A 12,502-nucleotide genomic window follows, 5' to 3' on the forward strand; every position below is an offset into this window, starting at 1 on the left:
TCTAAATCTATATTTTTTGTTAAAAATGCAGGAGCAATGTCTTTGAGCTCTCTCTCTCTCTCTCTCTCTCTCTCTCTCTCTCTCTCTCTCTCTCTCTCTCTCTCTCTCTCTCTCTCTCTCTCTCTCATAATGAGACTCCATGATTTACATTTCAATGGCTGGTGCTGGTTGGTAAAACAGGGCACGTGTAACATGTATAGCCCACCTGAGATGGAGGTTATCATCATGTCAACTCAAGGTCTACTGTGTAAGGCCTCCTGCACATTAGCTTAATGCTCCAATCATCACCCTGAACCCAGGTGATGATTCTTCAGTATGTGTTGCAGTTGATGTTGATACTCTACCCATACACAAACACAAGCATAACCACTCAATCTCACTGCTCTAACCAGTTGAAATTGTTTCTTATTCAGACAAATCTAGATGCCAGTACCCACTGCGTAATACAAAGTGTCCCCAGAGTTTGTGAACCGTGGTTATACCACACAGATGGCACACTCTGCCAAGCTGCTTTGTGAGTCGCTAAGTGCCAACAATTACAGTGAATTATCTGTGCTGCGTTGGCTGGATGTGTGCTGGAGGAAGAGGCAGAGGCAAAGTTAGACACATTGGAGAGGAGAGTACTGCCAGTCAAAGGACTGCATTCCATTTGGAAGAAATTCAGAGACAACTCTGACTGGTGCAGTGGCTAGGATGAGATGAGAGGAGATCTCACCTGCCAAGAACCAGGCAGACCTAGCCCAGCTAAGCCCTAGACAGACTAATTAGACTTTATAATCTACAACCAGACATTGTAAGGCTGATTTTATCCGTTTGGAGAATGAAGTGTAGTGATAATATAATAATAATAATAATAATAATAATAATAATAATAATAATAATAATAATAAATAATAACAATAAAATGCAGGGTTATGCGCAGGGTACAACAACTTACCCCTGACAGATGTCTATGATGCTATTCAGTGGAACAGACAGAGAGATGCTAATGGTAAACTGATGATGATCTTCCTCTCATTATTACATCAGTGGTTTCTCACAATACATCAGTGAAGAGGAGTGATAGTTAATTGGCCCTGCACAAGCATTTGTTCACCTTTCAGTGTTAATTTCTCCCCACACAGCTTTTGACGCAGCCTGTCATTCAGCCATTACAGTTGCAAGAAGATACCGACCATACTGTTACACTTGTTTATACTGAGCTGCACTGGTGTTGGAAGCAATCAAGGTTAAATTAAGACACTGTGGAGCAGGCGCGAGATATGGGTTGGAAAACGTACCTCAATGCAGAGATGGGATATGGTCATTTTACATTGGGTGTCAAATTGGGTGTCAAATTAAAGCTAAGAGTAAATTAAATTAAGGCATATATACATTTTTCAATTTTTCATCCTAAGAATTAGGAATAAGCAAAGGCTTTGATTTCTGGATAAACAGATGGAAAAGGGGTCTTAGAAAACATGTACCAGAAAAAGTCTTAAAAGGTATTAGAAATACATCAAAACACAATAATGTTGAAAGAAAGACACCTACTTACGATTATCAACCCTTGTATTTAGCTTTGGAGAAAATCTGCCTTCTGTAAGTTTAAGAAACATTACCTTGTGCCTTGAAATTCCGTTACCAAAAACCCACATATATCTTTTTTATTTCTCTCCCTCATTAGGATAGTTCACAGAAGTAACAAGTAAAGGTAGACATATCAATTAGTTAGTGTTTTTATTGATATCAATTTTGTTTATAAACAATTAAGTGATTAAAACTAGAAATCCCATTACCAAATCGGTAACGAAATTACCAGAAAGAAAAACTATGTGTAATTATAGTAGTCACAACCACAGTTGGGTTCACAAGTTTGGACAGCACAGTACAGCACACTACAGCACAATAGAGTACAGTAAAGAAAAGTAGAGTATAGTTCAGTACTGTACTGAACTCTACTGTACTCTACGGTACTGTACTGTGCTGTGCTGTACTCTACTGAGTTGTACTGTGCAGTACTTTGATGTCCAAACCTGTGAACCATAGACATCTATGATTGGTTCAGATTTGGTCCATTCTGGACCAACCAAATTTGGTCTTGTTTGGGGGCAGAGCTTTAGCCAATGTGTAGAATAATAGCCAAATATGCAAAGGAGGATATTGCATATTTTTACCTTTGTGTACCTCTTTAGGATACATCACCATGAAGAGAATGACGTTCATATTCATAATTATGCATTTCTGTGTAGTACAGATCAGGGACCCATGATGAAATTATGTTACTGCAATTCCGTTACTGGGTGTAAATCCACCTCACTTACTGTAGTTCAATAACCAAAATAGATTTATTCAAAGTCACTGTGTCATGTCATAGCTGACACCCCATTATTTCTGCAGACATTGTTGAATCTTAATCCGGAGCAGATATTTTGGAAAACGTGGAGACATAAACTGAGGGAGATTTTAATTAAAATTCTGTTACCAAACTTTGCAAATGCACAGTTATTCGAGTAAATGTGTTTTTGTTAAATTGTCAGTGTAAATTGTTAAAAGTAGTCCTTGTGCATAGAGTTGTATGGTTTGTTAAACTTTGAAATCAATGTTTTTTGCTTTGCATACATTTTAAGTGAAAAATCAGAGTCTTTGCACAATTTCATTACTAAGGAATTGCCCTGTCCTGCATGAGCATTGGAAATGTAACAAGGAGTTTTGGGTATCAGGGAAAATGTATGAGAGTAAAAGTTGTCAAAAATATTAACACTCATGTAAAGTACAGACACTTAAAGCTAGAATCCTTAATTAAAACAATAACAAAGCCGTCACCCCACCTCTGTTTTGGCAAAAGCTGAGGGATGGGCCAGGAGAAATGTAACCACTCTCAAATTCATAGACAGAGCTAAGGATGCAGGGACTGACTATCCATGATAACAAAATTATAGTTTTAACCATTTTTGAAATCTATACCGTGTTTGTTTACATTTAAATTATTTGCAAACATTGGAGTAAAACAAGCTTTTATTTTGGGTTCTGATGGATTACGACAGTTGAACTAAGCTCATTGAAAGGATTTTTAGGTGTCAATGACAATTTATCTAAGTTTCAATCAGGTTTCAGAAAATAGCTTTGCACTTCTGCTGCAGCAACAAAAGTTGTTAATTATATAATTGATGCCATGGACAACAAACAGCATTGCGTCTCCCTTTTCATCGATCTGTCAAAGGCATTTGACACAGTTGATCATGACATCATGTTGCAAAGACTTGTCAACATAGGGTTATCTAATCAGGCAGTCTCTTGGTTCAAAAGCTACAGCTGAAGTTGGAAGTTTACATACACCTTAGCCAAATACATTTAAACTCAGTTTTTCACAATTCCTGACAATTAATCCTATTAAAAATTCCCTGTCTTAACTCAGTTAGGATCACCACTTTATTTTAAGAATGTGAAATGCCAGAATAATAGTAGAGAGAATGATTTATTTAAGCTTTTATTTATTTCATCACATTTCCAGTGGGTCAGAAGTTTACATACACTCAATTGGTATTTGGTAGCATTGCCTTTAAATTGTTTAACTTGGGTCAAACGTTTTTTGGTAGCCTTCCACAAGCGTCCCACAATAAGTTGGGTGAATTTTGGCGGCCTCCTTGCTCGCACACGCTTTTTCATTTCTAGCCACACATTTTCTATAGGATTGAGGTCAGAGCTTTGTGATGGCCACTCCAATACCTTGACTTTGTTGTCCTTAAGCCATTTTGCCACAACTTTGGAAGTATACTTGTGGTCATTGTCCATTTGGAAGACCCATTTGCGACCAAGCTTTAACTTCCTGACTGATCTCTTGAGATGTTGCCTCAATATATCCACATAATTTTCCTTCCTAATGATGCCATCTATTTTGTGAAGTGCACCAGTCCCTCCTGCAGCAAAGCACCCCCACAGCATGATGCTGCCACACCCGTGCTTCACGGTTGGGATGGTGTTCTTCGGCTTGCAAGCAACCCCCTTTTTCCTCCAAACATAACAACAGTCATTATGGCCAAACAGTTCTATTTTTGTTTCATCAGACCAGAGGACATTTCTCCAAAAAGTACGATCTTTGTCCCCATATGCAGTTGCAAACCGTAGTCTGGCTTTATTATGGCGGTTTTGGAGCAGTGGCTTCTTCCTTGTTGAGCAGCCTTTCAGGTTATGTTGATATAGGACTCGTTTTACTGTGGATATAGGACGAGATCCTTTGCTGTTGTTCTGGGATTGATTTGCACTTTTTGCACCGAAGTACGTTCATCTCTAGGAGACAGAACGCGTCTCCTTCCTGAACGGTATGACGGCTGCGTGGTCCCATGGTGTTTATACTTGCGTACTATTGTTTGTCCAGATGAACGTGGTACATTCAGGCATTTGGATATTGTTCCCAAGGATGAACCAGACTTGTGGATGTCAAAAAGAAATTTTCTGAGGTCTTGGCTAATTTATTTTTATATTCCCATGATGTCATGCAAAGAGGCACTGAGTTTGAAGGTAGGCCTTGAAATACATCCACAGGTACACCTCCAATTGACTCAAATGATGTCAATTAGCCTATCAGAAGCTTCTAAAGCCATGACATCATTTTCTGGAATTTTCCAAGCTGTTTAAAGGCACAGTCAACTTAGTGTATGTAAACTTCTGACCCACTGGAATTGTGATACAGTGAATTATAAGTGAAATAATCTGTATGTAAACAATTGTTGGAAAAATTACGTGTGTCATGCACAAAGTAGATGTCCTAACCGACTTGCCAAAATTATAGTTTGTTAACAAGAAATTTGTGGAGTGGTTGAAAAACGAGTTTTAATGACTCCAACCAAAGTGTATGTAAACTTCCGACTTCAACTGTACCTGTCAGATAGAACTCGGTGTGTCCAGTTTGATGGCAAGTAATCTGATATGTTAACTGTCCAGAAGGGGGTATCACAGGGCTCTGTTCTTGGACCACTGTTGTTTACTATCTATAGTCATTATGTTGGTAGAAATGTGTCGAACACAGGAGTTTGGTGGCACCTTAATTGGGGAGGACGGGCTCGTGGTAATGGCTGGAGCGGAATCAGTGGATTAGTATTAAATACATCCAACACATGGTTGCCATGTATTTCATGCCATTCCATTTACTCTGTTCCAGCCATTATTATGAGCCGTCCTCCCCTCAGCACTGGTGTCAAATTATAATTTTTATGCTGACTACACAGTTATTTATTGTTGTGCAGCAACACTGAATAAGGCATTTGAAGAACAGTAGTCTGACTTTACTACTGTCTAGACTCAGCTCTGACAGCTGAAGTTGCTTTTAAATCCTGAAAAGGCAAAGTTAATGGTTTTCAAGAAATCAAAGATGAAACCTGACTCTTCCATGTATATTCACTATGCAGGACAAGCAAATAGAAAGAGTAGCAACTTATAAGTACTTCGGTTTCTTGATAGATGTGTGTCTCATTGAAGGTCTTGTGAAAACGCTTAGGCTCAAGTGTGGTTTTTATTTTTGTAATAAGTTATGCTTTTCTTTTGAAGTCAGAAAGAGTCTTGTTTCTGATACTTTCCTGCCAGTAATTCATTATGGTGGTATCTTGTCCATGTATGCCCCTGTGGCTTCATTACGTATGCTGGACACTGTGTACCATGGTATTCAGAGATTAAATCATTGGTACCTATTTATTTATAAGGCCATGTTGAGACAGCTCCCATTTTATTTGTGTAACTAATGTCACACGCTGATTGGTTTCACCTGTCTTTGTGCTTGTCTCCACCCCCCTACAGGTGTTGCCCATCTTCCCCATTATCCCCAGTGTATTTATACCTGTGTTCTCTGTTTGTCTGGGTCCAGTTTGTCTTGTCAGGTCTTACCAGCGTGCTTTCCCTGTTTCCTGTTTCTCTAGTGTTTATTTCCTAGTTTTCCCGGTTCTGACCATTCTGCCTGCCCCCCAGCCTGCCTGCTGTCCTGTACCTGCCGGACTCTGACCTGATTACGAACCTCTGCCTGTCCTCGACCTGCCCTGTGTTCTAATAAATTATAATTGAGAACTGTACTATCCGCCTCCTGTGTCTGCATCTGGGTCATATCCTGAGTCGTGATAACTACATTGTCCAGCAGACAAATTAAAACTATTGCCTGCGCTCACACGACTGTGTTTTGTTGATTGTGCTTAAGGCCCATACAAAGCTAGGGAAAAAAGCTTTCCATTTCTCTGCCCCTTCCACTTGGAAAATAACTTAAAAAGGTCCTGAAATCACAGGAGCTCTTCCCTTTAAATAAGTTTAAAGCAAGCACTATGATGGCAAATGAAATGGGGGGCTGTCAGTGTTTTGATGCCACACTTTCCCAAACCATCTTGCTGTTGAATATGTCAGTCACTCTCTATAACATACTATGGGGAGTCAACGGCCAATCATATTCACCTGAAGAAAAGTGAAATTATGTCCAACGGGCCAATGGATGCTGAGCCCGCCCTCGGACGCCACACCTTAATGGAATAAACAAAACGTACAGTCAATAACACAATAGAAAATCTATATACAGTGTGTGCAAATGTAGTAAGTTATGGAGGTAAGGCAATAAATAGGCCATAGTGCAAAATAATTACAATTTAGTATTAACACTGGAGTGATAGATGTGCAGAAGATGATGTGCAAATAGAGATACTGGGGTGCAAATGAGCAAAATAAATAACAATATAAATAACAATATGGGGATGAGGTAGTTGGGTGGGCTAATTACAGATGGGCTGTGTACAGGTGCAGTAATCGGTAAGCTGCTCTGACAACTGATGCTTGAATTTAGTGAGGGAGATAAGTGTCTCCAGCTTCAGAGGAGGTGTTGGCTTTGGGGATGACCAGTGAGATATACCTGCTGGAATGCATACTACGGGTGGGTGTTGCTATGGTGACCAATGATCTAAGATAAGGCAGGGATTTGCCTAGAAGTGATTTATAGATGACCTGGAGCCAGTGGGTTTGGCAACAAATATGTAGTGAGGGCCAGCCAACGAGAGTGTACAGGTCACAATGGTGGGTAGTATATGTGGCTTTGGTGACAAAACGGATGGCACTGTGATAGACTACATCCAATTTGCTGAGTAGAGTGTTGGAAGCTATTTTGTAAATGACATCGCCGAAGTCAAGGATCGGTAGGATAGTCCGTTTTACAAGGGCATGTTTAGCAGCAGGAGTGAAGGAGGCTTGTTGCGAAATAGGAAGCCGATTCTAGATTTAACTTTGGATTGGAGATGCTTAATGTGAGTCTGGAAGGACAGTTTACGGTCTAACCAGACACCTAGGTATTTGTAGTTGTCCACATATTCTAAGTCAGACCCGCCGAGAGTAGTGATTCTAGTCGGGTGGGCGGGTGCAAGCAGCGTTCGATTGAAGAGCATGCATTTAGTTTTACTAGCGTTTAAGAGCCGTTGTAGGCCACGGAAGGAGTGTTGTATGGCATTGAAGCTCGTTTGGAGGTTTGTTAACACAGTGTCCAATTAAGGGCCAGATGTATACAAAATGGTGTCGTCTGCGTAGAGGTGGATCTGAGAGTCACCAGCAGCAAGAGCGACATCATTGATATACACAGAGAATAGAGTCGGCCCGAGATTTGAACCCTGTGGCACCCCCATAGAGACTGCCAGAGGTCCAGACAACAGGCCCTCTGATTTGACACATTGAACTCTATCTGAGAAGTAGTTGGTGAACCAGGTGAGGCAGTCATTTGAGAACCAAGGCTATTTAGTCTGCCAACAAGAATGCAGTGATTGAAAGAGTCAAAAGTATTGGCCAGGTCGATGAAGACGGCTGCACAGTACTGTCTTTCATTGATCGCGGTTATTATACCATTTAGGACCTTGAGCGTGGCTGAGGTGCACCCATGACCAGCTCGGAAACCAGATTGCATAGCGGAGAAGGTACGGTGGGATTCGAAATGGTCGGTGATCTGTTTGTTGACTTGGCTTTCAAATACTTTTGAAAGGCAGGGCAGGATGGATATAGGTCTGTAACAGTTTGGATCTAGAGTGTCACCCCCTTTGAAGAGGGGGATGACCGCGGCAGCTTTCCAATCTCTGGGGATCTCAGACGATACGAAAGAGAGGTTGAACAGGCTAGTAATAGGGGTTGCGACAATTTAGGCTGCTAATTTTAGAAAGAAATGGTCCAGATTGTCTAGGCCAGCTGATTTGTAGGGGTCCAGATTAAGCAGCTCTTTCAGGACATCAGCTATCTGAATTTGGGTGAAGGAGAAGGAGAAGCGGGGGGATGCAAGTAGTAGGGGTAGACAGGTGGAAAGCATGGCCAGCCGTAGCAAAATGCATATTGAAATTCTCGATTATCGTATATTTATCGGTGGTGACAGTGTTTACTAGCCTCAGTGCAGTGGGTAGCTGGGAGGAGGTGCTCTTATTCTCCATGGACTTTACAGTGTCCCAAAACTTTTTGGAGTTAGTGCTACAGGATGCAAATTTCTGTTTGAAAAAGCTAGCCTTTGCTTTCCTAACTGATTGTGTATATTGGTTCCTGACTTCCCTGAAAAGTTGCATATCGCAGGGGCTGTTCGATGCTAATGCAGTACGCCACAGGTTGTTTTTGTACTGGTCAAGGGCAGTCAAGTCTGGGGTGAACCAGGGGCTATATCTGTTCTTAATTCTGCATTTTTTGAATGGGGCATGCTTATTTAAGATGGAGAGGAAAGCACTTTAGAAGAACATCCAGGCATCCTCTACTGACGGAATGAGGTCAATATCCATCCAGGATACCCGGGCCAGGTCAATTAGAAAGGCCTGCTCGCTGAAGTGTTTTAGGGAGCGTTTGACAGTGATGAGGGGTGGTCGTTTGACCGCGGACCCATTACGGACGCAGGCGATGAGGCAGTGATCGCTGAGATCCTGGTTGAAGATAGCGGAGGTGTATTTAGAGGGTAAATTAGTCAGGATTATATATATGAGGGTGCCCATGTTTACGGATTTAGGGTTGTACCTGGTAGGTTCCTTGATAATTTGTGTGAGATTGAGGGCATCTAGTTTAGATTGTAGGACGGCCGGGGTGTTAAGCATATCTCAGTTTAGGTCACCAAGCAGTACGAACTCTGAGGATAGATGGGGGGCAAGCACTTCACATATGGTGTCCAGGGCACAACTGGGGGCTGAGGGGGGTCTGTAGCAAGCGGCAACAGTGAGAGACTTATTTCTGGAAAGGTGGATTTTTAGAAGTAGAAGCTCAAACTGTTTGGGCACAAACCTGGATAGTATGAGAGAGCTCTGCAGGCTATCTCTACAGTAGATTGCAACTCCGCCCCCTTTGGCAGTTCTATCTAGACGGAAAATGTTGTAGTTCGGAATGGAAATGTCTGTATTTTTGGTGGCCTTCCTAAGCCAGGATTCAGACACTGCTAGAATATCAGGGTTGGCAGAGTGTGCTAACGCAGTGAATAACTCAAACTTGGGGAGGAGACTTCTGATGTTAACATGCAAGAAACCAAGGCTTTTACGGTTACAGAAGTCAACACATTATAGCGCCTGGGGGGGTAGGAGTGATACTGGGGGCTACAGGGCCTGGGTTAACCTCTACATCACCAGAGGAACAGAGGAGGAATAGAATAAGGATACGGCTAAAGGCTTTAAGAACTGGTCTTCTAGTGCGTTGGGTACAGAGAATAAAAAGGGCAGATTTCCGGGCGTTGTAGAATAGATTCAGGGCATTATGTACAGACAAGGATATGGAAGGATATGAGTACAGTGGAGGTACACCTAAGCATTGGGTAACTATGAAAGAGATAGCATCACTGGAGGTACCGATTTAGCCGGTCTCCGTGTGTATGGGGGGTGGGACAAAGGAGCTCTCTGAGTCTGGTTGAGCTGAATTTGGGGCTCTACAGTGAAATTGTATAATAAGAACTAACCCAAACAGCAATAGGCTAGGCATATTGACATGGGAGAGAGGCATAACGCAATCACAGGTGTTATTCAAGAGGGCTAAGACAACAACTAGTTTGGGCTGAGGCTAAACAGATAAACAGGATGGGGTACCGTGTAAAGGAACAGTCCAGCAGGCATTAGCTGTGTAGCTGAGTGATCATAAGGTCCAGTGAACAGCACTAAGTAAGTCCGGGAGCAGATCATAGGCTGCTACAGCACAGGCGAGCAGGAGGCACGGCTGTTGATTGCGCGTGCTAGCGGGCCGGGGCTAGCAGATGGATCTTCATGGTCGTCGCAATGGGAAGCTTGTTGAAAACACATCAGACGATTACGTCGGCAGACCAGTCGTGATGGATCGGCGGGGCTCCGTGTCGACACTAGGAGGTCCCGTCCAGTTGACAGAGAGGTAGATAGCCGGGAGATGGGCCTGGCTCGAGGCTAGCTCAAGGCTAACTGGTACGTCGGAAAGTGGTGATTAGCCAACAACAGCCATTCGGTTGCAGCTAGCTAGTTGCAATGATCCGGTGTTAAGGTCCAGTGATTCAGTGATTCTGGCAGAAAATCCGATATGCTCTGGGTCGATAGCACGCTGTGCAGACTGGCCGATAATTGTCCAGGCTAGAGCTGGCTTGTAGGTAGTGCAGGCCATGGACAATGGTGAAGACCACTAACGGTGGCTAATAGCAAGTAGCTAGTTAGCTGGCTAGCTGGCTAGTTTCAGCCGTAGGTTCTTGATAAAAATAAAGAAATAATAGAATCCGTTCCACATTGGGTGAGGCGGGAAGTGAGATAGAGAAATATATATGAATAAAAGACAAAAAACTAAAAAAAACAGGCTATTTACACGAGTACACAACACAATACACGACCGCACTACTAGGCCATCTTGTGTGTGGGCTACTCAGAAAGAGGGATTTGATGAACAGCGCAAAGGGCCACTGCATATCAATTACATACAGCTACTGACTGTTTTGCTAGCATTGAGGGGTTTCTTTCCGACGTTGGATTACCAGCATGTGTTGGTAAGGTTCGACAACAGGTAGGCGGTGGCGTACATCAACAGGGGGGGATGTGGTCTCTCTCCTAAACCTGGTCCGTTATCTGCTCGTATGTAGCAGTGCACATTTCCTGTCGCTCAGGGCAACGTATCTTCCCGGATCTCCCAACGTGGGTGCGGATCTACTTTCCAGTGGGGGTCCTATATCTACGGAGTAGACCTGATTCAGGCCACCGTGGTTAGGGTCTGTCAGGTGGGTCTGTTGTTGATTCTGGTGGCTCCCTGTTGGCCCAGACAACCCTGGTTCCCGGATATCATCCGCCTGTTGGGCGGGGACCTGGTGTCGTTGGGAACTATTGTCCCAGGTGCACGGGATGACCACAGATATGGGATCTGTGGTTTTGGCCCCTGAAAGGTTGAATTTGACGGCTAGGGGTTTACCCTGGAATGTGATTACGACTACACAGTCGGCACGTACATCCTCTACAAGAGGATTGTATATAAACTCAGCAAAAAAGAAACGTCCCCTTTTCAGGTCCCTGTCTTTCAACGATAATTTGTAAAAATCCAAATAACTTCATTGAAAAGGGTTTAAACACTGTTTCCCATGTTTGTTCAATGAACCATAAACAATTAATGAACATGCACTTGTGGAATGGTCGTTAAGACACTAACAGCTTACAGGCGGTAAGCAATTAAGGTCACAGTTATGAAAATGTTGGACACTAAAGAGGCCTTTCTACTGACTCTGAAAAACAACAAAAGAAAGATGCCCAGGGTCCCTGCTCATCTGCGTGAACGTGCCTTAGATTCTGCAAGGAGGCATGAGGACTGCAGATGTGGCCAGGGCAATAAATTGCAATGTCTGTACTGTGAGACGCTTAAGACAGCGCTACAGGGAGACAGGACGGACAGCTGATCGTCCTCGCAGTGACACACATGTAACAACACCTGCACAGGATCGGTACATCCGAACATCACACCTGCGGAACAGGTACAGGATGGCAACAACAACTGCCCGAGTTACACCAGGAATGCACAATCACTCCATCAGTGCTCAGACTGTCCGCAATAGGCTGAGAGAGGCTGGACTGAGGGCTTGTAGGCCTGTTGTAAGGCAGGTCCTCACCAGACATCACCAGCAACAACATCGCCTATGGGCACAAACCCACCATCGCTGGACCAGACAGGACTGGCAAAAAGTGCTCTTCACTGATGAGTCGCAGTTTTGTCTCACCGGGGGTGATAGTCGGATTCGCGTTTATCGTCGAAGGAATGAGCGTAACACCGAGGCCTGTACTCTGAAGCGGGATCGATTTGGAGGTGGAGGGTCCATCATGGTCTGGGGCAGTATGTCTGTTCATTTTTTTGAAAGAAAGTAAGAAAGTGGTAATCTATCGGCCACCCGATTCTGACATTGGTAGTTTCATTGATATCCTTACGTCAACCTTGGATTTGATTAATAATGAAGATAAAATGTGTTTTCTATTGGGTGATTTCAACATAAACTTATTTAGAAGTGAGACCCACTCACTGACATTTGACTTTTTGAATACTTTATACTCCAGCTATCTGTATCCCCTCATATATAAGCCCA

Source organism: Coregonus clupeaformis, unplaced genomic scaffold, assembly GCF_020615455.1.
Source record: "Coregonus clupeaformis isolate EN_2021a unplaced genomic scaffold, ASM2061545v1 scaf0070, whole genome shotgun sequence".
Classification (NCBI taxonomy): Eukaryota; Metazoa; Chordata; class Actinopteri; order Salmoniformes; family Salmonidae; genus Coregonus; species Coregonus clupeaformis.